The sequence below is a fragment of the Excalfactoria chinensis genome, chromosome 2 (assembly GCF_039878825.1).
Source record: "Excalfactoria chinensis isolate bCotChi1 chromosome 2, bCotChi1.hap2, whole genome shotgun sequence".
NCBI lineage: Eukaryota > Metazoa > Chordata > Aves > Galliformes > Phasianidae > Excalfactoria > Excalfactoria chinensis.
In genome coordinates this window covers 87,530,496-87,558,303 of record NC_092826.1, presented here as the reverse complement: position 1 = coordinate 87,558,303, position 27,808 = coordinate 87,530,496, and the positions used below count along the sequence as shown (strand labels likewise).

Below are 27,808 nucleotides of genomic sequence, written 5' to 3'. Positions count from 1 at the left end.
CTGCTGATGGAAGGAATCAAGTCCAGGCTAATAAATGGAAGCATCTCCTGGTAAGGTGTCAGAGGTGGCTGTAATGATGTCTGTCATTGTAGAAACCAGAGGGCAGGCTGATCCGAGTGCTTGCTGACTGATGTTTAGGAGTATCTTGTTTTCCAGCTGTAATGACAGGAAAGCTAAATATGCTGAGCCATTACAGCTTGTGCTGAAGTTGTGAATGTGCCCCCAGATGTTTCCTTTAGTGGTAAATTATGTTCTGGCACTCTGGTAGTCCTATCTGTGGCATGATCTGGAGAACCGTGTCTGGGTGCAAGCCTTGTGTGCCTGTTTCCATGAGCCTTGCTTTCCTTCTCTCTTCAGAGTAAGTGCAGGATGCTTCCTTGCTGTTGGTGGATTCATCCAGGAGGCTGTCAGAAGGCCAATTGCAGTATTCGTTACTCAGAGGGACAGGATGGGAATGGAATGTCGTTGCCACTAGTCAAAAGTAAGTTTCTTATGTCATGAATGATATAATTTTGATTATTCTGAGCAGTTGCAGTGTGGTAGATGATGTCATGATACCATTTAGTTGGGAGCGCAGGGAAGAGTTGTGAGAAGTGCAAAGGTAGTTTCTGTTTTGGCTGTGAAAATGGTGGAGTTTTTTTTGGGAGGGCAATGTCTAGGCATCCTGTAAGCAGGCCCCCTCTGAGAGATTGGGCTTGGCTTGCTGCTTTGCTGTGCCTTCCTGCCTGCTCCCTGTGCTTGCTACATCTGATACCAGTGGTCATGGAACAGGCTCCCCGGGGCTGTGGGCCTGGCCCTGAGCTGCTGCAGCGTAAAGGCTGTTTGTGTTTGGGTGGCCCTTCCTGGAGCATCGGGTTGGACTTGATGATCCTCGTGGTTCCCTTACAACTTGGGATATTCTGTGGTTCTATGATCATGGTGGTTTGCCTTGGAATTACCAGATGATTTTTTTCCCACAATTTTTTTTATGGCATTTGAACTCATAGTTTCAGTTCTAAATGTGGGAGAGGAGTTAAATAAGGGTAGGGTGAGGTGCTTCTTTTTTTTTTATATTCTCTTAGGTGACTGTGTTTTCTGCCAATGCTGTGGTAGTGCTGTAGCCGGGGATGTTCCTAGTGCTCATGAAAAGGCTCTGCTGGCAGCACAGAATTTGACTGTTTGACTGCCTGCTGGATTAATTTCTGTAGATTGAACAAACCATCTCATAAAGCATACAATCGGTTTATTTTTTGAAAGGCTGCCAGCTTTTGAGGTCGCTGAGAAGTCTTGGTTTATCAGTCACTAGCAGCTTGCTGAAGCTTGAAGTAGTTGAATCGTCCCGTACAGAGCTGTTAAGTAAAACCTTATAATTACTTTGGCGTTGGAGCTCTGAGCTAGGCTGTACCGCTGGTGTGTGTGCCTGTGCTGCAGATGGCATCCTTCCTCATCCTTCTCCTCCCAGCTGTGCTCCTCATTGGCAGAAGGTATCACCATCAGCTTTCTACCTCACACAGCAGTTGTTATCTGAGCAGAGCCTTGGTCGCTTCCCAGCTTCTCTGTGGCACCCCCCTAGGCTGTTAGTTCTCTCCTTTTCTGTTGGTGTTCTGTGCAGTCTTCAGTTTGCCCCTAGATGCCAGGCCACTTGAAAAGAGTTTTCAAATTATATCCATCCTGATTTCTTTGTGTTGTCTTTTTCTTTTTTTTTTTTTTAAACAAAAAAACAAACAAACGAAAAACAGAAAAAAATGAGGAACACTCTGGAATCTTCTGTATTAATCACCATTTCAGACTTGTCCAATATTGCTCTCCAGGCTGTTGTTCTCTAATGTGTTTAGTTCAAGATCAGTCCCTGTCCTTTGTCCTCCCGGCTTTTCTGTCCTGTATGGATTTAGCTGTGTTTCTCTTCAGCCTGCTTTCCTTCCAGTGCTGACAGTTGTGAGGAACTCGTAGTTGTGTCAAGGAGAATGAATGCCGCAGCACACATTCCTTCTTGATGTGTAGCAGGTGCTGGTGATAGCAGAGCCCCTGTTCTCTGTGAGCAACTTGTGCTTAGCCTGCATTCTCTGAGCTCTGATCTGCTAAGCTTGTGAGAAGATGAAACAGAGCTTCCAGCTACTTCTCTGGGATTGTGGTTTGCACTGCTTTGACTTTAGTCCTGCTGGCCAGTGATGGACAAGGCAGAGGTGTTGGGATACTGAGAAAAGTGTTTGTGTTTGGAACTGTGGATTTTACTTTATTTCTTAGCAATCACTGGGGACCGCTGAAGTTTAGCAAAGGAGCCTTAGTGGTGTGGTTGCCTCAGGTGTACCTGATCTCATGATGGTATGTGGCCTTTTAGCAGAGTTCAGGCTCTGACCCCTCAAAACAGTGACTAGAACGAGCTGCAGGTGATAGCAAGGCTAATCCAGTAAGGTTTGGATGAAGCTGTCACAGAAGAGTTACCTGTCCTTATGAGCATGGCTGGTGTGTGGTGTATATTACTGAGACCTTGTGTTTGATGAAGTAGATGCCGCTAGGTCGGGACATTAAGGCTTTGGATGTGACAAGTTGGAATCCTATTCTGAGCCCAAATTCAGCAAACAGTTACTGCTAAACAGGGGCCTCAGGCATATGTTTTAAGTTTCTCTGTTTCCTGTAGAACCTAAACACGTGTTTATAGCTTTGCAGAGTTTATATGGCCCACGAGCCATGTTTTGCATAGGGAGAAAGGTGTCCTTGAGTATCTTGTGTTCTCTTTGGCAGGGACGTGGTAAAAACCAGTCCTGGATGTTTGGTGAGGGAGCAGCGCTGAGAGAGGCGAGCCAAGTGGTGGTAGGAGTCCTGAGTCACTGGGTTTCTGTGCCTCTGTGTGGAGCTTTGTGCTTAAGAAAGATCCAGATTAGCTTTGGGTAAGCCTCTGAGCTTCTGGATGCTTCTCATAACCAGTTCAAACCTGTCAAAAGCTTGAGGATATTGTACTGCTGATACAATGAGTCTTTGCTATCGGCTGAAGAAGTAGGCATTGGAATGCAGAGCGTAAGTGCTAGCTGCAGTAGATGATAGTATAGCTTGAGAAAGGCTGCCCCTGGGAGCTCTGGTAGTTTAGATCTTAGTAGCATCTGGTATTCTAAAGCGTGACTACTTCACCTGATGTACTTCTCTTTGTATTGTTGGCTCTTCATAGTTGGTGGGTAATTTCAGCAACCAGCCCAGCAAAGACTACTGGTTGGTGGACAGGCTTCTGTACTTCTCCTTGGAAGGCAGGAGGATGCAGAGAGTAACATTTTGCTGAAGGCAGAGTGATTTTAGAAACCGCAGAAGGTCAACTTCAATAGGGATCATAGCGTCATAGAATTGCTCAGGTTGGATAAGACCACCTTTAGGTGGTCAAGTCCAACCGTAACCTAACCAAACTTACCCTAAACCCGGCAACCTGATGCCCAATCACGTCCCTGAGCACCACATTCAAATGGTTCTTAAACACATTCAGGGACGGTGACTCAACCACCTGCTTGGTTCTTCCTTAGAGGAGAAAGCTGTCAGAGATGTCACTGCAGGAGCTGGTACGGAAACTGGACAGAGGTGTGTCCTTGGCTTTCGAGAAGTTCCAGGACCTAAGAATCCTCCTGGAGAAAGTGATTGTGGGGAAGCCAGAGACACTGCAAGTTCCATCACAGCTCCCACAAGAACTGTGGTGTTAAATCTCATAGAATCATAGAATTGCTCAGCTTGGAGAAGGCATTAAGGATCATCAGGTCCAACCACAACCTAACCAGACTAGCCTAACTCTAACAGCCCTCCACTCAGTTTTGTCACTGAGCACCGCATCAGAATGATTTTTACACACATTCAGGGATGGTGACTCAACCACCTCCCTGGGGAGCCTATTCCAGTGCTTAGCAAGCCCTTCTGTCAAGAAGTTTTTTCATGATATCCAACCTAAACTTCCCCTGGCGCAGCTCAAAGCCATTACTCCTCATCCTGTCACCAGTGAGAAGAGACCAGTCCCGCTCTTGCTGTAAGCACCTTTCAGGTATCTGGAGAGAGCAATAAGGTCTCCCCTCAGCCTCCTTTTTCCCAAGCTGAACAGCCCCAGTTCCTTCAGTCGCTCCCTGCAGAACATATTCTCCAGTCCTTTCCCCAGCTTTGCTGCCCTTCTTTAAACCTGCTTCTGCACCTTGACGTCCTTTGTGAATTGGGGTGCCCAAAACTGAACACAGTACTTGAGGTGAGGCCTCGCCAGGGTCAAGTGCAGGGGCAGGATGACTTCCCTAGTCCTGCTCCCCACTCCATTCCTGACCCAAGCTACGGTGCCGTTGGCCTTCTTGGCCACCTGGATGTGCTGCTGGCTCATATCCAGCTGACTGTCCATCAGTACACCAAGGTCCCTTTCCATCAGGCAGCTTTCCAGCCTCTCCTCCCCAAGCCTGCAGGGTTGCTTGGGTTTGTTGTGACCAAAATGCAGGACCCAGCACTTGTCCCTATTGAAACTCATCCAGTTTGTCCTGGCCCATTGATCCAGTCTATCCGGGTCCCTGTGTAGCACCTCTCTCCCATCAGGCAGCTCGACCATCCTTCTGAACTTGGTGTTGTCTGCAAACTTACTGAGGGTGTGCTCCATCTCCTCGTCAAGATTGTTAATAAAGGTGTTGAATGGAAGCATCCCCAGTACTGAGCGCAGGGGGACATTGGAGTGACTGGCTGCCAACTGGATTTAACTCCATTGACTGCAACTCGTTGGCCCCGTTTTCCAGCCAGTGTTTCACCCAGTGCAGCATACGCCCATCTAAACTGTGGGCAGCCAGCTTCTCCATGAAGATGTTGTGGGGTACAGCGTCAGAGGCTTTACCACATTAACAGCCTTATCCTCATCTGCTAAGTGGGTCACCTTGTCATAGAATGGAATTACCATTCATAAACCCATGCTGACTGGACCTGATCCCCTGGTTGATCTTTAATTGGTCCACGATGGCTCCTGAGATGATCCATTCCATAACCTTTGCTGTCGCTGAGGTGAGACTGATAGGGCAGGGCCTGCTGGGTTCCTCGTCCCTACCTAGCAGCACAGGGGATTTTATTCCCAGGGAGTAACAAATCTTGCTATTAAAGACTGAGGCAAAGAAGGCATTAAGTAGCTCAGCCTTATCCTGATCCTTAGTCACCAAGTTGCTCTTGGTGTCCAATGAGGAATGGATTCTCCCTAGCCCTCCTCTTGCTGTTGTTGTATTAATAGAAATATCTATTGTTGTTTACCTTAGTGGCCAAGTTCGGTTCTAGCTGGGCTTTGGCTTTCCTAATGTTGTCCCTGCACAGCCTTGCTACATACCTGTTATCATCGTAAGTAGCTTGCCCACTCTTGCAGAGACCGTACATTTCCTTTTGCTCTTGAGTTCCAGTCAGAGGTTTCCGTTCAGCCAGTCCAGCCTCCTTGCTTGTTGTCTTCTATGTCTTGGGGATGGTCAGCTCCTGCTCCTTTTAAATTACTTGCTTAAAGTATTGCTAGCCTTCCTGGGTTCCCACGCCCTCCAAAGCTACCTCCCGAGGAACCCTATCAGCCATGGTACTAGAAAGGTTAAAGTTTGCCCTCTGGAAGTCCGAAGTAGCAGTTCTGCTGACTCCCCTCTGTGGTTTATCGAGGACTGAGAAATCTGGCATCTCACCATCACTATATGCCAGACGGCCTCCAACCTTTCCATCTCTTACAAGACCTTTTCTGTTAACAAACAGCAGGAGTTTGCTTCCCCTTGTTGGCTCCTTCACCATCTGTGTCAGGAAGTTCTCTCCCACACACTCTAGGGACCTCCGGGACTGTTCCCTATCTGCTGCATTAGGAATCCAGCAGATGTGTGGGACATGGAAATCCCCCACAAGAACAAGGGGGAGAGACCTTGAGACCTCATCCAACCACCTATAAAGTGTCTTGTCCGCATCTTCATGCGGTTGGGTGGCCTGTAGCACGCTCCTGTGGTAATGTCAGTTTTACTGGCCTTTGCTTTTATTTTGACCTGTAAGCTCTCACCCCTATCATTGCCATCACTGATTTCCATACATTCACATTCTTTCCTAACATAGAGGGCTACATCCCTGCCTTGCCTGCCTTGCTTGTCTCTTTTGAAAAGCTTTAGAAAAAGAAGTGGGAAGCTGAATTGATACTTGGGAAAATGAGAAATGTTTACAATAGTTTTTGCAGAAGAAGCCCTCAGTAGGCAGTCATTCTGTTCCACTTTTGGCTAGGCACCAGTTTCTTGTCTTCCAGAATGTCTGCATATGGATGAATCACAGCACGATCCTGGGAATTTTTAAGCAAGGTAGAAAGGAGGAGCCGGGCAACTTCAGGCTGGCGAGCCTCAGCTTTGTGCCTGGGAAAATCATGGAGCAGATCCTCCTAGAAGTGATGTTAAGGCACACACAAGACAGAGACCCAAGAGAGCCAGCATAGTTTGACCAAGGGCAGATCTTGCCTGATCAATTTGGTGGCCTTGTATGATGGAGTGATGGCTTGTGTCGTCGGGGGAAGGGCGATGGATGTCATCTACCTGGACTTCTGCAGAGCCTTTGACATGGTCCCTCACCACATCCTTCTCTCTAGACTGGGGAGGTGTGGATTTTGTGACTGTTCAGTGGATTAGGAATTGGCTGGCTGGACACAGCCAAAGGGTTGTGATCGATGGTTCTGTGTCAGGGTGGAGGCTGATCACAAGTGGTGTCCCTCAGAGTTTGGTCTTGGGACCGATGCTCTTCAACATCAGTGACACAGATGATGGCATCGAGTGCGCCCTCAGCAGGTTTGCAGACGATACAAACTGAGCAGCGCAGTTGATACATTGGAGGGAAGGGAAGCCATCCAGAGGGACATGGGCAGGCTGGAGAGGTTATGGGTGTCCCATCCCTGGAGGCATTCATGGCCAAGCTACCCATGTTTGACTTCTTTGTTTATCAGTGGGGCAAGAGGAAAATCCTCTTTCTTATTCTTTTTTCTTTTTTTTTTTTCTTTTCTGTAAAACTGCAAAAGCACTCGGGGGAAGTTGGATGGCATCAAGGGCACGTGTTTTGGATTCTGCTTAGGTGGAGATAACTGTAAGGAAGGGAAAGAACACTTGTGGGGCAGGGGGGGTTGCTTAACAACCTACAGTGAAGTACAGAGCACTTTTCATGTAGTGTTCAATCACTGTTTTCTGAAAGGCAGTACAGTTCTGAGCTAAGCAACAATTAAGCCAGTGATTTTCAACATCAGTTTCTGATGATAGTGGCTACCTGTGTTCAGAGGGCACACTTAATTCACTGTGCCTGTGGAAATTCTGATGAGCAATTAGCAAAAATACCCTTGTTGTTAGAGAGAAACAAGAACGCTGTCCTCCAAAAAGTAATCAGTGCCATTTCAGTAAGTGACACCTCTTCATTGTACAGGAGGAAAAAAAAAGCAACAAAACAAAGCCTACAGGTGAGCCTAGCATATTAGTAAAATCAGAACAAAATGTTAGGAAAGACAAGACTGTGCTTGAGTATTCCCAGTAATTAGCGCCTGAATTCCAGAATGGGTTTCTGAACCTTTCTTTCATCCTCCAGGTCCTATGAAGGACGGTGCCTTCATTGTAATCTCCATCAGAAATGCCTCCTTTCTCAGTGAAAATCCAGCCACTGGATTAAGGGCAAAAATGATGTGCGGAGTAGAAGTTGTTACTTTTTCTCTCTGAATACAGCCTGCTTCAACACACTTTAAATCAGAAAACCTTTAAAACCGATGCAAAGAGAAGCATGTTTGGTTGTTTTGTGTTGTTTTGTTTTAAATAGCTTTGAACAGCCAGATCAAGTAGCTAAGAAGCCTCGTTCCAGCTTTTCTGTACTAAAGGAGTCACGGTGAGTGTTTTCTCTAACAGTTGTAGCGTTGGGACACACGCTTCTCTTTTTGTCATCGACTGAGGATTGTTCTCTCTCCTTGTTAATATCTTGCAGTGTAGAAGGTTTCACGTGTAATGAAAAGCTGGTGTCCAGAAGATCACTGGGGCCAGATCCCAATGTTGCTGCACTCATCAGTAACACGTGTCCAAGCCCTGATGTATCTGAAGCTGATCCGGAGGGAATGCGAGCCAGAATCAGCTGACGCAGTGCCAGCAAGCTTTCAGTCAAGGCCTTAAGGAAGGATGAAGATGCAGGCTGGGAACATCACCCGATTTGACCACGTGTAACTTGATGCTAGAAATACACCAAGTCCTTGCTCCCTGCATAGCAAGAGATTCCTCCATTCTCCTCCCAAGGCTGCCAAAGTAACTTCTGTGTGATGAGTGCTGAGATCAAACTTTGTGTCGCTCCTTGCAAGTTCTGTGGTAGCGAGATACTGTGTTACCCACTCACAGGTATCGTGCCTTTGGTAACAGGGCGTAACACAATGAATCCTGTACCAGCGCCGCTGTGATAGGCCAACAAGGGACCCTGATGCCAGGGTGAAGGCTGATGTTGCAGATGCCTTCCTGTCACTGGAATACATGGAGTTTACAGAGCCTTGGACGTGGGGCTGTGCTGCTTTATTTATCTTTGTTGTTTCCTTCTGGTTACAGGGAAGCGTCTGTCCCTTCTGCCGCTGTGAAGTTGCTGCGGGGAATGAAACCATCTGCAGCTGTGGAAGGGCGGTCACTGCATGAGGAGGGGCTGCGCATTCAGACATATGGAACTTGATGTGAGTGTTTGCCTAAAGATGTGTTCTCAAACTCAGTCCCCCAAACCAATGAAGGAGGCTACATGTGCTTTTACAGGCTAGGTTCATTGACTTTAAAATGATACTGGTGTTGATGACTAGGAGGGGGGCTGGGCAGTTGTACAGGGAAGACGATTGAATGCTGCCAGAGATCTGTGTTTATCAGCCAGGAAACAGTGGGCATTGGGCTCCCGTGAGCTGGGCTTGATACTGATCTACCGGGACTCTTCTCTCCTGGATATCTTCAGAGAACATTGTTCTAGCTGCTTGTAGTTTTCAAGCGCGGGGAAGGAAACGGTGGTGAAGAACTAAGAACCTTCCAGATAGTTTTGGATAGGGCGGTGGATGTAGCCTACCATGATTTCAGCAAGGCATTTGATAGTGTCCCCCATGACATCCTTATAACAAAGCTGAGGGAGTGTGGAATAGATGAGTGGACAGTGAGGTGGGTTGAGAACTGGCTGACTGTCAGCACACAGAGGGTCGTTGTTGGCAGTGCAGAGTCCGGTTGGAGACCTGTAACTAGCAGTGTCCTCCAGGGGTCGGTGCTGGGTCCGGTCTTGTTCAACGTCTTCATCGATGACCTTGACGAGGGGACAGTGGCCGCCCTCAGCAAGTTTGCTGATGATACGAAGTTGGGAGGATTGGCTGACACGCCTGAAGGCTGTGCTGCCATTCAGCGAGACCTGGCCAGGCTGGAGAGCTGGGCAGTAAGAAACTGGATGAGGGTCAACAAAAGCAAGTGTAGAGTCTTGCACCTAGGGAGGAATAATTGCATACACTAGTACAGGTTGGGGGATGACCTGCTGGAGGGGAGCTCTGCAGAGAGGGACCTGGGTGTCCTAGTGGACAACAGGTTGGCCATGCCATCAGTGTACCCTCATGGCCAAAAAGGCCAATGGCATTCCATGGTGCATTAGAAAAAGCATGGCCAGCAGGTCAAGGGAGGTGATCCTCCCGCTCTACTTTGCCCTGGTAAGGCCTCATCTGGAGTACTGTGTCCAGTTGTGGGCTCCTCAGAACAAAAAGTACAGGAATCTCTTGGAAAGAGTCCAGCAGTTCTTTCTTTCTGAATGTTCTTTCTTTCATTCTTTCTTTCCAGAGCTCATCATTGGGGAGCATTTTTATCTGATTCAGACTCTTTGCTTTGCCGTGATATTGTATTCAGGTGATTTGCTTTACTCTTGCATTTCTAGACCTTGTTTTGCTTTGCTTTCTTTTCCCTGTTTGTTTGTTATTTCCCCCCTTAGCTTTTCTGTAGTGCCCCTTTTGCTTTGCCTTCCATGGTCTTTGTTTCACTTTTGTCGGTTCTTTGTCTTTCCTGTTCCTTTCTTTGCATTCTTCCTTACTGAGAGCATTCTTTTCCTTTTGAGACAATGTATTTTCTCTTTGTTTTGTGTTTCTCCTTTCCTTTTCACTCTTCCTTGCCTAGCTTTACCTTCCTTGTCCCTTCCTTCCTTGTCCCCTAGCCTGTGCCTTTCCTCTTACTTTCCCTTCACTTACCTGATGTTCTCTCACCCTCGATTGTTCTGTTTTGTGTATTCGTTTCTGACTTCTTAAACTCCAGCCTCCTGTTTTGGCTTTCCTGCTCTGCTTGATGCATTTGCTGTCTTATTCTCATTACCCAGGTGGGTCCACGCCTCCTGAGCAAGGCTGCCTGTTCCCTTGTGGTGGTCTTGCAGCTTTTCCTCTGATGGCAGGCTAGATTGATGCCCGGTAGCTACCCTGACCTCCTCCTTGGCATGACTGCAGGTGCTCTGCCTTCCTCCAGAGAGATGTTTTGTTCTAATTGTCATCCGCAGACCCATTTTGGGCTGCTGACCCTGATGTAGCATCTCTGGTGGGCTTAGCAGCGTGCCCTGTAGCTACCCTTTCCTCCTGCCAGGCATGGATGCTGAGCTTTTGGGGTCCTCCAGACTCAGTTGTCATCTCTGCATTCTTTTCATCTGTGCATTTCCGTGCTGCGTTTCCCCTTGGGTGCGTTTCCCTAGATTGCGTTTCCCCTTTAGAGCTTTTCCCCTTTAGAGCTTTACCCCTTGAATGCGTTTCCCTTGGGTGTGTTTCCCTTGAGTGCTTTTCCCCTTGATAGCTTTACCCCTTGAGTGCGTTTCCCTTGAGTGCGTTTCCCTTGAGTGCGTTTCCCTTGAGAGCTTTTCCCCTTGAGTGCTTTTCCCCTTGAGAGCTTTTCCCCTTGAGAGCTTTTCCCCTTGAGAGCTTTTCCCCTTGAGAGCTTTTCCCCTTGAGAGCTTTTCCCCTTGAGAGCTTTTCCCCTTGAGAGCATTTCCACTTTTGGTGCATTTCCACTTTTGGTGCATTTCCACTTTTGGTGCATTTCCACTTTTGGTGCATTTCCACTTTTGGTGCATTTCCACTTTTGGTGCATTTCCACTTTTGGTGCATTTCCACTTTTGGTGCATTTCCACTTTTGGTGCATTTCCACTTTTGGTGCATTTCCACTTTAGTGCTTTTTCTTAGTGCTCTTTTTCTCCTTCATTTTTTTTCCTTCATGTCTCTTGTTAGTGCTCTTCCGTGCTGCTCTTCCGTGCTGTTCTTCATTAGTAGTTTTCTGTAGTGGTTTTTTACCTATATTCTTTCCTCTGGTGGCTGGCTAGGTCTGTGCATGGTCGCTACCCTTACCTCCTTCTTGGCATGACTGCAGATGCAGTCTTTTCCTTTGCTTTTTTACGCTGTTGTTTCTGCTGTATGGCTTGATGATTGATTTCTTTGTTGCTTTTCCTTACTATTTATTCTAATTGTGACAAAACCAGGCAAAGTCTAGTGCGATACATAAAGGGATAGCTTTATTCAATTAAGCTAGGTGGTCAAGTGAGCAAAACAGAGCTGGGCGCCAGGGGGAGTCTACACTCCGCCAAGGTCACAATTTGAGCAAAGGATCAGTTCTGCATTTATACAACTCTTATCTCCTGAATGAATTCCAGTCATTCTAGCGGATGTGCAGGTTGTTGCGGGAGATGCGCTTTCTTTTCTCATGATGGTTGTGAGGGTGAAAGTCAGCAGTCTTTTCCATTATTCTTTGGTTATTTTCTAGCAGCTTAAGTATCCTGGCAATGTGTAGTTTGCAATGCCTGCAGCTACTTAGTTTCCATCGTTTGCAACACAATTTACATTTTACAACACTGTTTCCATTCCAGGACGTCTGAGAAAGCAACATTGAGTTTCGAATTGGCTAACAAACTAAACCCTTACCTACCACAGCTTGTTCTGTGTTACGATGAATTGTTGCATTTTCTTTCAGATTTGTTAATGTTGTTCTTCTTTGTTTGAAACCGAGTGCGTCCTTAGCCTGTGTGTTTTTACTTTCTGTCCTTTGCTTCATTATTATTTCCTCTAATGGCTGCTGAAATCCAGCAGACCCATTCTTGGCTATTGACCCTGATGTAGCATCTGTGGTGGAGGTAGCAGCATGCCCTGTAGCTACACTTTCCTCCTCCCAGGCATTTTCCATAGTGTTTTTGCTTAGGGTTTTTGCTTAGGGTTTTTGCTTAGGGTTTTTGCTTAGGGTTTTTGCTTAGGGTTTTTGCTTAGGGTTTTTTATAATGGTTTTCTTTGATTCCATGCGTGTGTCTGCTGCCACTCTGTGTCTGCTGCCAGTGTGTGCCTCCTGCCAGCATGTTGTTTCATTCTGTGTTTTAATAGTAATCCATTTACTCTCATGGCTACTGAAATCCATGCCTGGTAGCTACCCTTTCCTCCTCCTTGGCATTACTGCAGATGCTTTGCATTCCTCCCAAGAGATGTTTGGTTGTAAGTGTCATCCACAGACCCAGTCTGGGCTGGGCACCGTGATGTTGCATTTCTGTTTGAGTTAGCAGCATGCCCTGTAGCTACCCATTCCTCCTCCCAGGCATGGATGCTGTGCTTTTGGGGTCCTAGAGACTCTGTTGTCATCGCTGATTTCTTTTCCTATATCGTTTTTGATATTAAATTTCCCTAGTGCTTTTCCTTCGTACTATTCCTTATGGAATTTGCTTATGGTTTTGCTTATGGTTTTTGCTTATGGTTTTTTGCTTAGGGTTTTTGCTTAGGGTTTTTGCATATGGTTTCTGCTTAGGGTTTTTGCTTAGGGTTTTTGCTTAGCGTTTGTATTTAGGTTTTCTATTTAGGGGTTTTATTTTGGGTTTTTATTTAGAGTTTTTTCTTAGGGATTTTGCTTAGGGTTTTTGCTTATGGTTTTAGCTTATTGTTTTTGCTTAGTGATTTTTCCTTAGTCATTTTTATGTCGTCCTTCTTTGATTCCATGCATGTGTGCCTTGCCAGTGTGTGTCTCCTGCCAGTGCGTGTCTCCTGCCAGTGCGTGTCTCCTGCCAGTGCGTGTCTCCTGCCAGTGCGTGTCTCCTGCCAGTGTGTGTCTCCTGCCAGTGTGTGTCTCCTGCCAGTGTGTGTCTCCTGCCAGTGTGTGTCTCCTGCCAGTGTGTGTCTCCTGCCAGTGTGTGTCTCCTGCCAGTGAGTGTCTCCTGCCAGTGAGTGTCTCCTGCCAGTGAGTGTCTCCTGCCAGTGAGTGTCTCCTGCCAGTGAGTGTCTCCTGCCAGTGCGTGTCTCCTGCCAGTGCGTGTCTCCTGCCAGTGCGTGTCTCCTGCCAGTGCGTGTCTCCTGCCAGTGCGTGTCTCCTGCCAGTGCGTGTCTGCTGCCTGTGTTACTGTGTGTGTTGCCAGTGTGTTATTTCATTCTGTGTTTTAATAGTAATCCATTTACTCTCATGGCTACTGAAATCCATGCCTGGTAGCTACCCTTTCCTCCTCCTTGGCATTACTGCAGAGGCTTTGCATTCCTCCCAAGAGATGTTTTGTTGTAATTGTCATCCACAGACCCAATCTGGGTTGGTCAATATGATGTTGCATTTCTGTTTGAGTTAGCAGCATGCCCTGTAGCTACCCATTCCTCCTCCCAGGCATGGATGCTGTGCTTTTGGGGTCCTAGAGACTCTGTTGTCATCGCTGCATTCTTTTCCTCTGTGGTTTTTGATACTACATTTCCCTAGTGCTTTTCTTTCCTACTACTTACGGTTTTTGCTTATGGTTTTTTATTATGCTTTTATGGTTTTTTCTTATGGGTTTTGCTTAGGTTTTTTGCTTAGTGTTTTTTCTTAGTCATTTTTTATATTGGTTTTCTTTGATTCCATGCGTGTGTGTCTCCTGCCGGTGTGTGTGTGTCTCCTGCCAGTGTGTGTGTGTCTCCTGCCAGTGTGTGTGTGTCTCCTGCCAGTGTGTGTGTGTCTCCTGCCAGTGTGTGTGTGTCTCCTGCCGGTGTGTTTTTCATTCTGTGTTTTAATAGTAATCCATTTACTCTAATGGCTACTGAAATCCATGCCTGGTAGCTACCCTTTCCTCCTCCTTGGCATTACTGCAGATGCTTTGCATTCCTCCCAAGAGATGTTTGGTTGTAATTGTCATCCACAGACCCAATCTGGGCTGGGCACCGTGATGTTGCATTTCTGTTTGAGTTAGCAGCATGCCCTGTAGCTACCCATTCCTCCTCCCAGGCATGGATGCTGTGCTTTTGGGGTCATAGAGACTCTGTTGTCATCGCTGAATTCTTTTCCTATATCATTTCTGATACTACACTTCGCTAGTGCTTTTCCTTCCTACTTTTCCTTCTTGTCTTTAATTAGTGTCTCTGCTTAGTGTCTCTGCTTAGTGTCTCTGCTTAGTGTCTCTGCTTAGTGTCTCTGCTTAGTGTCTCTGCTTAGTGTCTCTGCTTAGTGTCTCTGCTTAGTGTCTCTGCTTAGTGTCTCTGCTTAGTGTCTCTGCTTAGTGTCTCTGCTTAGTGTCTCTGCTTAGTGTCTCTGCTTAGTCTTTTTTCAACTCTTTTTGCTTAGGGATTTTCATTAGGGTTTTTTTTTTTTGTTTCATTAGAATTTTTCATTAGCGTTTTCATTAGGGTTTTCATTAGGGTTTTCATTAGGGTTTTCATTAGGGTTTTTCTTTAGGGTTTTCATTAGGGTTTTTCTTTAGGGTTTTCATTAGGGTTTTTCTTTAGGGTTTTCATTAGGGTTTTTCTTTAGGGTTTTCATTAGGGTTTTTCTTTAGGGTTTTCATTAGGGTTTTTCTTTAGGGTTTTCATTAGGGTTTTTCTTTAGGGTTTTTAATGAGGGTTTTTCTTTAGGGTTTTTAATGAGGGTTTATCATGAGGGTTTTTCTTTAGGGTTTTTAATGAGGGTTTATCATGAGGGTTTTTCTTTAGGGTTTTTCATGAGGGTTTATCATGAGGGTTTTTCTTTAGGGTTTTCATGAGGGTTTTCATGAGGGTTTTTCTTTAGGGTTTTCATGAGGGTTTTCATGATGGTTTTTCTTTAGGGTTTTTTTTTAGGGTTTTCATGAAGGTTTTTCTTTAGGGTTTTTAATGAGGGTTTTTCTTTAGGGTTTTCATGAGGGTTTATCATGAGGGTTTTTCTTTAGGGTTTTTAATGAGGGTTTATCATGAGGGTTTTTAGGGTTTTTAATGAGGGTTTATCATGAGGGTTTTTCTTTAGGGTTTTAATGAGGGTTTATCATGAGGGTTTTTCTTTAGGGTTTTTCTTTAGAGTTTTTAATGAGGGTTTTCATGAGGGTTTTTAATGAGGGTTTATCATGAGGGTTTTTGATATTGATTCACTGCGTGTGTCCTATGCCTGTGTGTGTGTCCTATGCCTGTGTGTGTGTCCTATGCCTGTGTGTGTGTCCTATGCCTGTGTGTGTGTCCTATGCCTGTGTGTGTGTCCTATGCCTGTGTGTGTGTCCTATGCCTGTGTGTGTGTCCTATGCCTGTGTGTGTGTCCTATGCCTGTGTGTGTGTCCTATGCCTGTGTGTGTGTCCTATGCCTGTGTGTGTGTCCTATGCCTGTGTGTGTGTCCTATGCCTGTGTGTGTGTCCTATGCCTGTGTGTGTGTCCTATGCCTGTGTGTGTGTCCTATGCCTGTGTGTGTGTCCTATGCCTGTGTGTGTGTCCTATGCCTGTGTGTGTGTCCTATGCCTGTGTGTGTGTCTCCTGCCTGTGTGTGTGCCTCCTGCCTGTGTGTGTGCCTCCTGCCTGTGTGTGTGCCTCCTGCCTGTGTGTGTGCCTCCTGCCTGTGTGTGTGCCTCCTGCCTGTGTGTGTGTCTCCTGCCTGTGTGTGTGTCTCCTGCCTGTGTGTGTGTCACCTGCCTGTCTGTTTTTTTCTTTCTGTCTTTTAATAAATCTTTATATAAATCTTTAAATAATGGTTTTCCTTATGGTTTTTCCTTATGGGTTTTGCTAGTGGTTTTTGCTAGTGGTTTTTGCTAGTGGTTTTTGCTAGTGGTTTTTGCTAGTGGTTTTGCTTAGTGGTTTTGCTTAGTGGTTTTCCTCCTGTGTGTCTCCTGCCCGTGTGCCTCTAGTGCCAGTTTGTGGTTTTTTTCTTTCTTTTTTTCATTTCTCTTAATCTCTGAATTTTATCTCGTAACGCTTAGCCTAATTTATAGCCTGCTGTTCTTTTCCCTGAGTCAAAGGGTTAACCCTTGTCCCTAAAAATGTATAGCCATTAGGCCTTTGAGCGCAGCAGAGATAGCCTTATCCCTAATCAAAAATGGGCCGCCCTTAGTCCTATATACTAAGCTTTGCCCTCAACCATTGCCCCGAATATGAATTCTGAACTCTACTTCGATATGCTAACCGTTAGTTTAGATCAAAAGAGAAGCCCTACATCCTAACCTAATTTGTTAACTCTTTACCCTAAACACTCGCCTCTAACAGTAACCTTTAACCTCATCCTAAAGCATTTACCTTATCCCTTAACACTCATGGGTCATGACAACTTTAACACTGGTAAATCAAATCTGTCACGTTACCACTTTAAACCTTCTCTAAAACAGTAATCTTAAACCCTAATGGAAAAGGGCAACCCTCGACTATGAACAGTAACACTAAATAGTAGCACTTAACCATAATCCAGATGGCTTGAAGCCAAGCTGCTCTGCTGCCAGGCCTGCTCTCAGACACACAGATGAGGTGCCTGTAAGCAGGTGCCAGCTGTCCTTGTGGGTGGCCCGTCATCGTCATGGCAACTGAATGTGACAGCACAGAGGTTCCAGGAGCGCAGGTGATGGCACCTGTGACATCACAGAGGATGCTCTGGTGGGCCTGGAGCCACAGCCTGCTGCCTTGTTTGGCCTTGCCCCCCGTCAAGCAAAATCCTGCTGTCCTGCACTTGGTCCCACTGGGCAGAAGCTCTTGGGACGTAGGAAGTTTCAGGGGAGGGGATAGAAGCCCGCAGGCATTATTTTCTTCCTTCCAAAGAGTTTTCTTTCTTCTTTCCAGTTGGTTTTTCTTTCTTTTCCTGTTGCTATTTCATATTGGTTCTTTCTTTTATGCTTACTTCTCCGTTGCTTTGCACTGCTTTGTGGTTTTTTCACTTCTTTTCAGACAAAGCTCCGGGGGCTGCGAGGGCAATGTCATCACTTGGGGGGGGGTGCTGTATCCCTCACATATACCATTCTTACAGTCAAGACAAACTGTTTTTTCAATGGCAGTGCACTTACAGAACGTATTTCTAATCTTGTTCCTGCTGAGATGGTGGTAAATGAACCCAAGCCTGCCTGACAGCTCTACGTTGCTCAGAGTAAAGCTGCCCGAGCAAACAAAATGCTGTCAGGTGTACAAGCTGAGAAACACACTTCATTCCTGCACTGCACAGCTGTGAGAAGAAGAGCCTCCACACTGTTTGGCCTCTCCAAGGAATTCACACAGCTCCAAGTACCACCTCTTATACACAGAGTGGTATCGCTTAGTGCTCTTGCTTAGTGCTCTTGCTTAGTGTTTTTCCCCGGTGTAAAGAAGCACTCACAGTCAGACATTTCAGGTCAGGCAAGGATCTTAGTGCTAGCAGCAAAGTTTATTGGTTATTGCAATAATGGAGCACACCCCCTGTTGGCAAGGGAGAAATTGCTCTCCGCTCAGCACAGTCCCTTCCCGTTCTGTACCTTAAACCCGACGCAGGTAATGCTCTCCTGGCGCTCGCTCATTGCTTGAGCGTCTCAGGCTCACAGTCTCCCTGACGCTGCTGCCGTGATACATTCCATATAAGGCAGTTACCATCCTGTTGTTTTCTTTGTCGGGACCCTCTCATGGAGATGGGGAGCAGTATTTCCACCATTGAGCACGTTTGCTCTGTCCTGTCCTAGGCTCTCCCTCCTCCCTGCATACTTGTCTTATCTCAGTAACGCAACTCTACCTATGTCAGAACTCCCCAAACTAGTGGAAGAAAAACGACTCCCATAACTTACCCAACACCTCACTTACACAATGTGTGGAGGATGCTGCCTTCAACAAGGAGGGTTAGAAGTTCAGTCAAGGCCAAAACTACGTACAGAAAATGCTGGCAGCACTACCTACAGAAAGTGTTGTTTTCACTACATACAGAAAACGTTGCCTACGCTGCAAAACCACAGTCTGCCTCCCACACTGTCCTGCTATTGAATACATTTTCAGCGCAAGCAGTCTGTGTCTTGACTTACTGTAATTGCTTACAGGTTTCTTGTACGCCTGGTTGCATTTAGAGGTCTGCTGGTGCCCAGGCATTGCCTTGATGTGTGGGTTCCCCAGAACAGCAATGTGCAGGAATGCAATAACATACAGAAGCATTTACAATAAAATCGTCTGGTAAGAAGTGGTGTGGTCTTTCTAAGAGTGAGAGATTCTCAGAGTGCTGCTGAGTGGCAGGCAGAGCTGGACTGGAGCAGCACAGACATAGCTATGCCTCATCTTTCCCTCACTAACATTAGGACCGTGCTGCTGAACGTCATCCTTGTGTTCCCGTGCACCCTGCTGCATGTAGTGCCGGTTCCTGGGAGGAGCAGACCTGGCAAGTGGTGTTCTGGCACATCTTGGGCTTCAGACACCACGTACTAAGCAAACTCTCCAAAATGGGATGTGCTTGCCACAGCAGTATGCAAGCTGGTAAGTTACAGTGGTTGCGCACGGAGCTCTGGTCATCTTTCAGATGCCTTCTGAATGGCCATACGTAGCCTCATCTGCACGGGCCGGCCCTACCATGTAGTTGCAGAATGGGCATTCTTTACAGTTAAAACAAGCCATCAGCTTGATGTGGTTCAGGTTTGGAACCAATCAGCCTGGGGTTACACCTCCCCATGGTGCGTCTTTGTTGTTGCTGGGGAAAAGGAGTGGCTCTGGTTATCTCTGCCTTGCTAGGACATTTCCCTGCAATGTGTTGTGACGGGATGAGGGAGGAGGTCTCCTTTTGTGTGGTCGTTTCACTACCCGCAGCGTTTTACTGCTTGCCTTCCTCTCTGCTTATTGCACTTTTCTACAAGATACTCTGAAAACATTTGTACTAAATGCACGGGATTTGATTTTGGTTGGGGAAAACAAACTGCTTCCCATCTTACACCCCCGTCAGTTTCCTGGAGCCTTTCTTTCTGCTCGCGTTTGCAGTTCCTGTTGTAGACTTGTAGTTAGATAAGAGCATCTCTGCTTTCCTCGTCCCTTTCCAGCTTGCTCTGATTCTTTGGCTGCTGTCCTGCCTCCTCTGCTTCTTTCTCTGATTCTCCTCGTTAAATAAATTGCAGCCCAACCTTCAAAAAGGAAAAAAGAATTTAACTGCAGTGACCCAGTTCCTTATCCCATTGTGGTCAGTGCTGAAATGGCTATTGACTGAACTGGGAACCGCTGCCATCCCTAGAATTGATCCCTAGCTTGATGCCTTGTTCCTCGTGTCCCATCCTCCTCCTGGTGACTTTATAGGACTTTTAGGACTTTTAGACACTGGTGTCTCCCCGCCTTGTAGGCCCGGGGATTGTCCCAAGTACCCAGCATCACTCTGCCTATGGGAATCACCTTTTAGGGTCTGCCCTCTGTCCACAGCTTGGCTGGAGATATTCAGTCTGGAGGAGCTGCAGCTCTTGGCTCACTGCAACCACTCCAGCATCCCCGCAGGTGGGCATGGGGGTCTGGGTGGTCTTGGTGCTGCAGGAATGACTGCAGGCAGAGATGTATCCCAGTGAGCACCACACATTTAACAAATTAACATACTAAACAGTAAATAATGACAATATTCCCAACCATTTCCTACCTCAACAATTGTCTCTGATCCCACCCCCTAAAATTTCCACCCTCTAATCAGTTTCCCCCCAGTCAATCACTCACTGCCCTGCTCCCCCCTCCCACCCTCCCTCAAACAGCTTTCGTTTCATTTCCCACCCCAAGAATTCCCACCCCCCCAAACATTTCCCATCCCAAAGCTTTGATAGTCCAACACTTTTGCGGTCCGTCAGGTTCAGAGGAGTCCCACATTGCCCCAGCTCTGTACCACTGCAGCACAGAATTTTGGCAGTGGTCTGGGTTGGTTTGTGTTTGAAGAGTGGCTTAGGGGGCAGATCAGGAATTGGTTGGACAGTGGCAGCCAGAGGGGCTGTGCTCAGTGGACCTGTGTCTGGCTGGAGGTGGTCACGTGTGGTGTCCTAATGAGGTTCAACAAAGCCAAGGGCAACATCTATGAGGGGGCAGAGAGACTCTGGAAAATGTCATGGGATTGCTTCTGAGTAGCAGTTGGGGGTTTTGGTTAGTGGGGGGGTTGTGTTGGTTTGTAGGAGTCTGTAAGGGGGCCTGTGGGGCTGGTTCTGTGGTGGAAGTGAGGGGCTTTGCATGCTAAGGGACTGTAGGGGTCTGTGAGGGGGGTCTGGGGTGGTTTCTGAGGAGAAAATTTGGGACCTGGGACACCGAGGGGTCCGATTTGATCCCAGGGGCATAAGGAGTTTGATTTCCCATGTTGTTTTTTTTTTCCTCAATCCCTTCTGTTCAACCAATGAACATCTAAATATACCAGATGTTTCTGAACCTGGCAAAGCGTCCTTCACAGCAGTGATGTGTTGGACTGTTGGGATGCCGACTCTTGCTTCTTTTTAGCCAGGTTTCAGTGATGGAGAATGTCACTGCAGCTGCTTGCCTGAGCAACTGATTCCCTCTTCTAACAGCTGGTTGCCTGAGAGGGGTAGGGACTGAAAGGGCTGGGGGCGATTTAAATAGTTGCATTTCATTTTTTCTCTCTTGCAGCTGCTTCATAGAATCTGGAGGTAACTGGAAGATTTTCGAGGCGCGTCTGGGATGTTTTTATTTGGAGGAGGTGTGTCCATCAGGATGAGGTGTTGCATCTGTCACGGGTTTTCTGGTGTGACAGGGTTTTGCAGCTCCTCCCAGAGGTCTCACGTAGATGTTGCTTGTGCTCGTGTGTTTGACTCCAGAGAACATCCCAGCACAACTGAATCACGGCTTCCCGTTCTCTTGCAGGATGCTGAGGACCCCCTCCTGGAGATGAAGACCCCTGTCTTCTTTGTGATGGGCCAGAACCCCGTGTAGTGCAGCATGGAAGTGATGGGAGATTTCTGTGAGGAGACTGGAGCTGAGAACAGCACGGTGGTGGTGGGAGGAGCAGATGACAATCTCAGGTGCCGTGCTCTGAGATGGAGGCTTTCTTCCCAGAAGCACTGCTGGGCAGGATCTGGGTGTGCCGTGTACCAGCATCAATATGTGTAGAAAATGTCCTGGATCAGAACGCAGAAGGCCTGATCCAGAACATTGTGGATGGGCGCATCCATGTGAAGGCAGTAATCTTCAAAAAAAAACAAACTGTCAGCAGTCCTGCTCTGCTGGACTCAGAACTCTGCGGGGCACTGTGGGAGAAGATGTGACTGTGAGAGAGTCACCAAAGAGCTTAACAGGCTCCCCGATAGACCTTCCCACTGTGAGGCCTTGGGAGACTGCAATGTCAGACAAAGAGCACAGGGAGCCTAAGAAGAAACAGGAGCTGCTTCTGTACTGCTGTTCAATCTTGTCACCACTGAGAAACCTTTCGTCCTTTATCACTGTTGTTTGGGAAAACTGAGGGCCAATTAACAGTTAGAGGAACTCGCTGATTGTAGGCGGATGGAATATCAGATGTATGTTGAACACAAGGAGATACATTCTTAAGCAACAAGAAACTGAGAGCTCTCTGACTGGACTGAGTGCCAACAGGCAACGAAGTGACTTGTATCACAGGTTTCACTCCTGTCTGTGCTGGGCTCAGGGGACCGAGAGCCGCACGTTGGTGGAGCGTCTTCACTGCTTGGTGCAGCAAAGTGGCTGCAGGTGAATGTGGAAATGAGGAACTGCCACGTGGCTCAGAAGGGGCAGCCGTGGACTCGCAGAACAGAATTAGTTAGCCAGAAAAGTAGTGAAGAGCAAAGAGGGAAAGGAGAGGGACAGCCTTGGGATGAGTGGTGGCTGTAGGATGTGCAGAGGCTCAAGTGAATTGAAAAGCTGGCTCGATGGGCTTGTCCTAACCTGCAGACATGCAAAGGCGAGCAGTGCTTAATCCTGAAGTCTCTTCTGTTGGGTGCTAGGGCACGCAGAGGTGGAGGTCAGCATGCAAGCCATTCTGAGAGCTAGAGACTGAGGAACAAGATCCACAGTGCGCCTGAAGATGCATTTTGGTATCACAAACGGCAGTGACTGTGCAGCTCTGGGGTTTGGGGATGAAGGGAGGTTGAAATGCAGGGTTTGGGGAGGCTGTGCTGTCAGGTGAGTTGTCAGTTCTCAGCTCAGGTGACCCCAGGAAGCTGAGAGCACTGATGCAGGCTACAAGGGTTGAGCTGCAGGCTGAGGTCACTCTGTGAGCTCTGCACTTAGCCAGCAGCTGTTGGGAAGGGAAACTGATGAGCGGTGCATGTGCCCCTTCACTGTCCTGCTTGGCTGGTGGCACTCGGGGGGCTTTTGTGCACAGCCGGTGAGGTCTCTGCTGGGCGATTCAAGCCAAACACGTTTTCAGTTGAGTGACAGACAGTATGGATTTTGATTTCCAGACTTGTGACTTGGTCACAGGGACTGGCAAGCGGGGAGTTGACTGGCTCGCAGCTCTCCGGATGGAGAGGGCTCTCTGGAGATTTTGCCCTGTTGCTGCACATTGCTGCCAGCACCACGGCAGGAGGCAGATGGCCGTACATCAGTGGTGGGATGCACAGAGAATGAACACCTGCCTGCCCATCAGTAACACCCCAGAGACCACAGTCTGCAACTAAGGAGACAGGGTGACAGAAAGCATGCTGTAGGTTTGCAGTCCACTTTCTGTCTAGCACTTAGAGGTATGTTTTGTCTGAACTCTCTGATACTTTGGTCAATTAGTGCTACAGAACAGAAGCAGACAGTGACTGTGGGAATACAAGAAAAGCTGTTCAGAGCAGCAGCTGTGGAGCAAGATAAGCAGCATGAGAACCAAGGACACCTCTGGAAGGAGAAGAAGGCTCTCACAGCTCTGATTGGATATGTGCCTGCATGGACAGTTGAAAAGTGTTTTGTAGAATGCTTTGTTGACATGTAAAGGTGGTTGGGAAAGTCATAAGGGCAGATGGGAAAGTTATAAGGGCAGATGGGAAAGTGAGAAAACAACAACTTGTGAAGGTATATAAGGGATGTGAGAACATGTAATAAACCATTTGGATCGTTCACATCTGAGTCCGTGCCTCAAACGCTGCAAGTGACTTCTGTGACTATGGGTAATTTATTCCAACAGAGAGAAAAGCACTGCAGGAAGCCTTACCTCCACCTGCTGAGAAATCAGTTCCCAGCCCTACGTCGGTTCAGTTAAGCATTACTGCTCCTTCCCCAAGGAGGATCCTCTATGAGATGCAACGGGGCAAAATGTGAACCTTTCACAATGTGCCAATCCTTTCTGTCCAAGGCATCTAGCATCTCAGAATGACTCCCGCTTGACTACTGGGTCATTTCAGATCACGTAGGCTTCAACATCTGGGGAGCCTCTGTTATTAAAGGAGAAAAGGGCTCATGCACCTGAATAAGAGCCATGACTTTGGGGACAGCAGCTACTCCCATTCTTTTCCATCCAAAGCTGTCATTTAGCTTTCACTGCATCTATTTCGTGCAGCCATTCATTAGTTCTGCAGTGCACTGAATGGTGCAAAGAGTGTGGATCACGGGAACCAATCTGACGTCCTTAGTTTCCTGATGAGCAATCTCTCTCAGTCTCCTGGAATAGCACTGATCACCTGGAGCACAGAAAATTAAAGCACGCAGGAAAAAGTTCCTCCGGTGGCAAAAGTTGGATCACAGCGCCACCACTGGGGACCGACGTCTCGAGGGAAGCAGGATGGATGTTGCAGCCAAACGTGCTCCTCCACCGCTGGTTTTCTGAGACGTACCCATGAGCACCACACATCTGTACGGTCTGTCTGTCCTTAGAGCTATAAAGGCAGAAGCAGAACATCCGTATGGTTTGTTGTGGTTGTGACTGATATCTGTCCTTGGATCTGTTGGACTTCACAACTGCGTTCAGAGTTTTTTCAGGTCATCCCGGCTTTCTGGTGCTCCCTGCACAGTGACACCATCCCTTCTGACCCCTTCTGTCACCCCTTTTAGTCAAACTGACTGTGATTTGCACGTAACTCCTCCACGGTGCTTCCAAATTCCTAACAAAGTGGGAAATGAGCCAAGGGACCCATCTAATACTGTTAGGTGTGGACACAAAAGCAATCTATCCTAAAGCCCTTTGCACTGATGCTTTTCAGCGTAATACCTAGCTTGGGTTTGTTTACCTTTCCTTGGGACTGCAGGTCATTTCTAGCGGTAACAGTGCTTACTGCAGGTCACTCAACCCCACGTTATGACTGTGGGTCTTACTTGAAATCCATTCCTGACCAGTATGCGGCCACAGAAGAGCTGAAATTTGCTCCTTCTTTCACTTGACACCAGAGGGAGTGCTGTATCATTACATGCAGCAAAGACCTTGGCTACTGCTGTAGCAATGGCTGGAAAGATTACCGTCACCTCTGGTCTCCTTCATCACGCAGGCCATCTCCCTGATTAAAATACATTGTATTCAGATGGCCGCATAAATTACAACAGGAAATTAATAACAGCAAGGATCGTATTGGTTTCAGCTCACTTGGCTATACAGGAAGGTATAATTCCAGCAAAACTCCCTTCCCTAGGAAAGCATTACAGACAGCAGCATGGAACTGCTGGACTTTGTCCAGGTACTCACCAGGAAAAAAAATAACAGTGAAAGAAAAGGGGAAAGATCAAAAAACAATGACAGGATCGCACTCAAAAGATTGACTAAGAACCAAAACTTACCTCGTGTCTCTGCTGTAAGCACAACCATATGTGACAGAAGCCTCATAGGCATCGAGGGACAGGCAAAGAAAAAAAGGGCTGACTTTGATTTGCTCTTTGCACAGCATCCAGAAGAACTGTGCACATCTCTCTCCCTTGCTTCTTATGCCTTCCAAAACACCTTCAGCAGGTCTCGTCATCGTCTCTGCCATTGTTGGGTCCTGTATCAAACGACGTGCACGTTGAGTGTCAACATGAAAACACGTGGAACTTTAGTCCACTCTGTTCCCCTAAGGATTAAATGTGAAGCAGCAAATGGTTCGACAGCAAGCCCAGGAGAGTCAGTTGGCAGCAGTAGGACGACGATGGAGAGATTCTGAGGCCAGATACCTAGAAGTTCTTCATGCAAGCATCTTCTTCAGCATGCAGGCATTCACGTAGTTTGGCACGTGATGTCAAAAAACCTCCTTGTTCATGAAGTGAGGCATCTGATGTCAGGAAACCTAAATTCGTGGTTTGTCCATGCTCTTTTTATCCTACTTCTTCCCAGCCTACGTGACATTCCTGGGAGCTTGGGTCAGAGTCATGCGAGTACCCGTGAGATGGCCATCTTCCTTGAGATAAGCACACACAAAAGACCACGGCCATTCATCTGCAGCTTCTCTCTCTCTCTTTGCCCCTGGACTTGTCCATCTGTTACCCTCAGACAAAGGATTTCTCATCCCCTGCCCAGGGCTTGCCTGGACTTGTCCATTTCAGCAAACTTTTGAGGCAATAATGTAAAAAGCATGGCCTCTTACAGATGTGCATGTTTCTGGGATTATCCCTCTTATGGTTTATACCGTGGGGTATCCTACACACACTGTCCTGTGAAAAGTTCTGTAGACTATAGCAGTTCTTGAACTTACCTAACTAGTATTTATATCTCTCAGCAACTGAATTTCTTGGGAAATGCTCAAGTGGAAAGATCTCAAGACACTAAATCATCTTTGAGAACATTTCATGGCAACTTCACATACTGTCAAATTGGACTAGATGTGCTTTTGGTGAATTAACTAAAGTGCAATATTGTATGGCTATTCATAAACACCACAGCCTCCACTGAAGAATTCCTGTCTGGATCTTGGCTTGCACTGGGACTTCCTGAGTGGAGAAAGCAGCTGACACTAATACCCCTATTGATATATTAATAAATACCGTAACTCTGAGCAGCAAGGAAATTAGGAGAACGGAATGCAGACACTGCCAACTTGTACCAGTTCAAAACTGCTTCAAGACTTATTGCAAAGTCTCAGCTGGAAAATGTATCACGTCAGCGTATCCAAGGAAAAGAACAGTGCTGGGATTTTTGTTTGTTTTATTGGTTTTTGATGGTTTGTTTGTTTTTAAGATACAATGAGACTACGCTGTTACACTGCCAGCCACCTCAGAGAGTTCCTAAAGGAGCCGATCCAAATCCTGCTCCCACTCCACTAGAACATCAATTGGAGCAGGGGGTGGTCTTGCAGATGAATAAATGCTGGCATTTTGACAGGATGTTTCTGATGGCAGAACAGAATGGTCTGGGACTGTTGTTGAGATTCTCGTTTGACTGGGCAAGATTCTCTCCTGTTGCCTCTCCCAGCTCCATGCTGCACTCATCTCCAGTTGGAACACCCTCACCGTCGGTCTCGGGATGAGCTTGCTCTGCTGTTCTCTCTTTCCTCATGCACGGCCTGTGAAAATGAGTTTCAGAAAGCACTACTCACTGACAGGAAATAAGGGGAAACTAGAAAAGCTTTGCAACGTAAAGTTTGGCCGTCCAGGATCCCAGCACCACAAATGCTTCCTTGCCAAACGCAGCAATAAAGTGTTTTGGGGAAAAGCCAACTCACCAGTATTTTTTGCATATCCATAGCACAGTACCACAGGCCAGCACCAGCGCAGACAGCAGCAGAGCTTTGAGAATCACCATCATGTGGCGCTTTCGCACAGACCTGTCAACAGCAGCCTTTGTGCTTTTCTTGGCATTCATCCCTGGAAGAAGCAAGACAATGTCCCACGTTACCTTCACCTGCGCTACAGATGATCCCTCAGTGTGCTTCATAGGCCCCGGAAATTGTCCTTTTCTTCAGTGCGTGCCTCTGCCCCTGGTGCCTAAGCATCGGGGGACAAGAAAGATTGCTTCCACCTCTCGTTTGACAGGGAGAGGATGCACAGGAACTACCCGTGTCTTGCTCTTGGCCGAGGACTGGGGCTGTGCCCTGGGCTCTGGGCTTTGTCTGTGGGCAACACCGCAGAGCCGATTCCCTCACACTTTCCCCAGCTCACGTGTCCTGAGCTCTCCCGCAGGACATCCCCAGGATGAAGGTTGGGCTCCAGCCAGCACAGGGCACAGCCGGAGCCAGCCCTGGGGAGAAACACCCCTGCAGGCTCCTACCACACAGGATCCCTTTCATCCAAAAGGGCAAAGCTCACAAGTCTCTGGGAATTGGGAGCGGTGGGAGGTGAGCAGTGTCACAGAGCTCTGCACGCACTTTCTCTGGCATGCTGCTGAACAACTCTCCAGACCCAACTGAGGTCAGCCATTTTCAGAGAGCCTGGCTTCTTTTACATGTGCCCTGATTTGGCTGCTGACCTGGTGTACAGGAGTAGGCAGGAAGAGCCTGCAGGCACACAGTGACTCTGGTTAGTGACACTGGATGGCCACGGGACAGAAATTACCTGGCATGCTAGTTGTTGGTGCTGCCTCTGTTACACTGTCCGAGCTGGGCAGAGTGAGATGGCTGCCTTCCTGCAGTGCATCCTGCTCGGTTGGCTGTTCCATTCCTTTAGAAAGAAAGCAGGACAGCAGGATTGGACGTGATGTGTTCTCATCAGGAACCAAGGTACACCAATCCTGAGCTCAGGCAAAGTCTGCTGGTCCCAGCCCCCCAAAGCCACTACACCCCCCTCTGTTGCCCAAGGGCATTTGGTCCCTCCCAGGAATTGGAGGGTGCCGACCCTCTCACACCTCCTGAGGAATCAGCTCCTACGCAAGGCCCTCACACACTGTGCTGTGGGCATCACCACCCATCACGTTCCACCCACTACAGACAGGCATC

The 27,808-nt window shown here is 47.4% G+C and overlaps 1 long non-coding RNA gene across 3 annotated transcripts; it reads left to right on the top strand.

The window, feature by feature from the left end:
* The first annotated feature begins 7,942 nt into the window (after window positions 1–7,942).
* Window positions 7,943–22,137, top strand: LOC140248630 (uncharacterized). 3 transcript variants are annotated; one of them, XR_011902865.1, is made up of 4 exons: window positions 7,943–8,312; window positions 8,514–8,632; window positions 18,386–18,560; window positions 20,907–22,137. It is a non-coding gene; the product is annotated as an uncharacterized lncRNA (long non-coding RNA). The 3 variants fall into 3 exon arrangements; XR_011902867.1 differs by lacking the exon at window positions 18,386–18,560 and adding an exon at window positions 9,753–9,818; XR_011902866.1 differs by lacking the exon at window positions 18,386–18,560.
* Window positions 22,138–27,808: the final 5,671 nt, after the last annotated feature.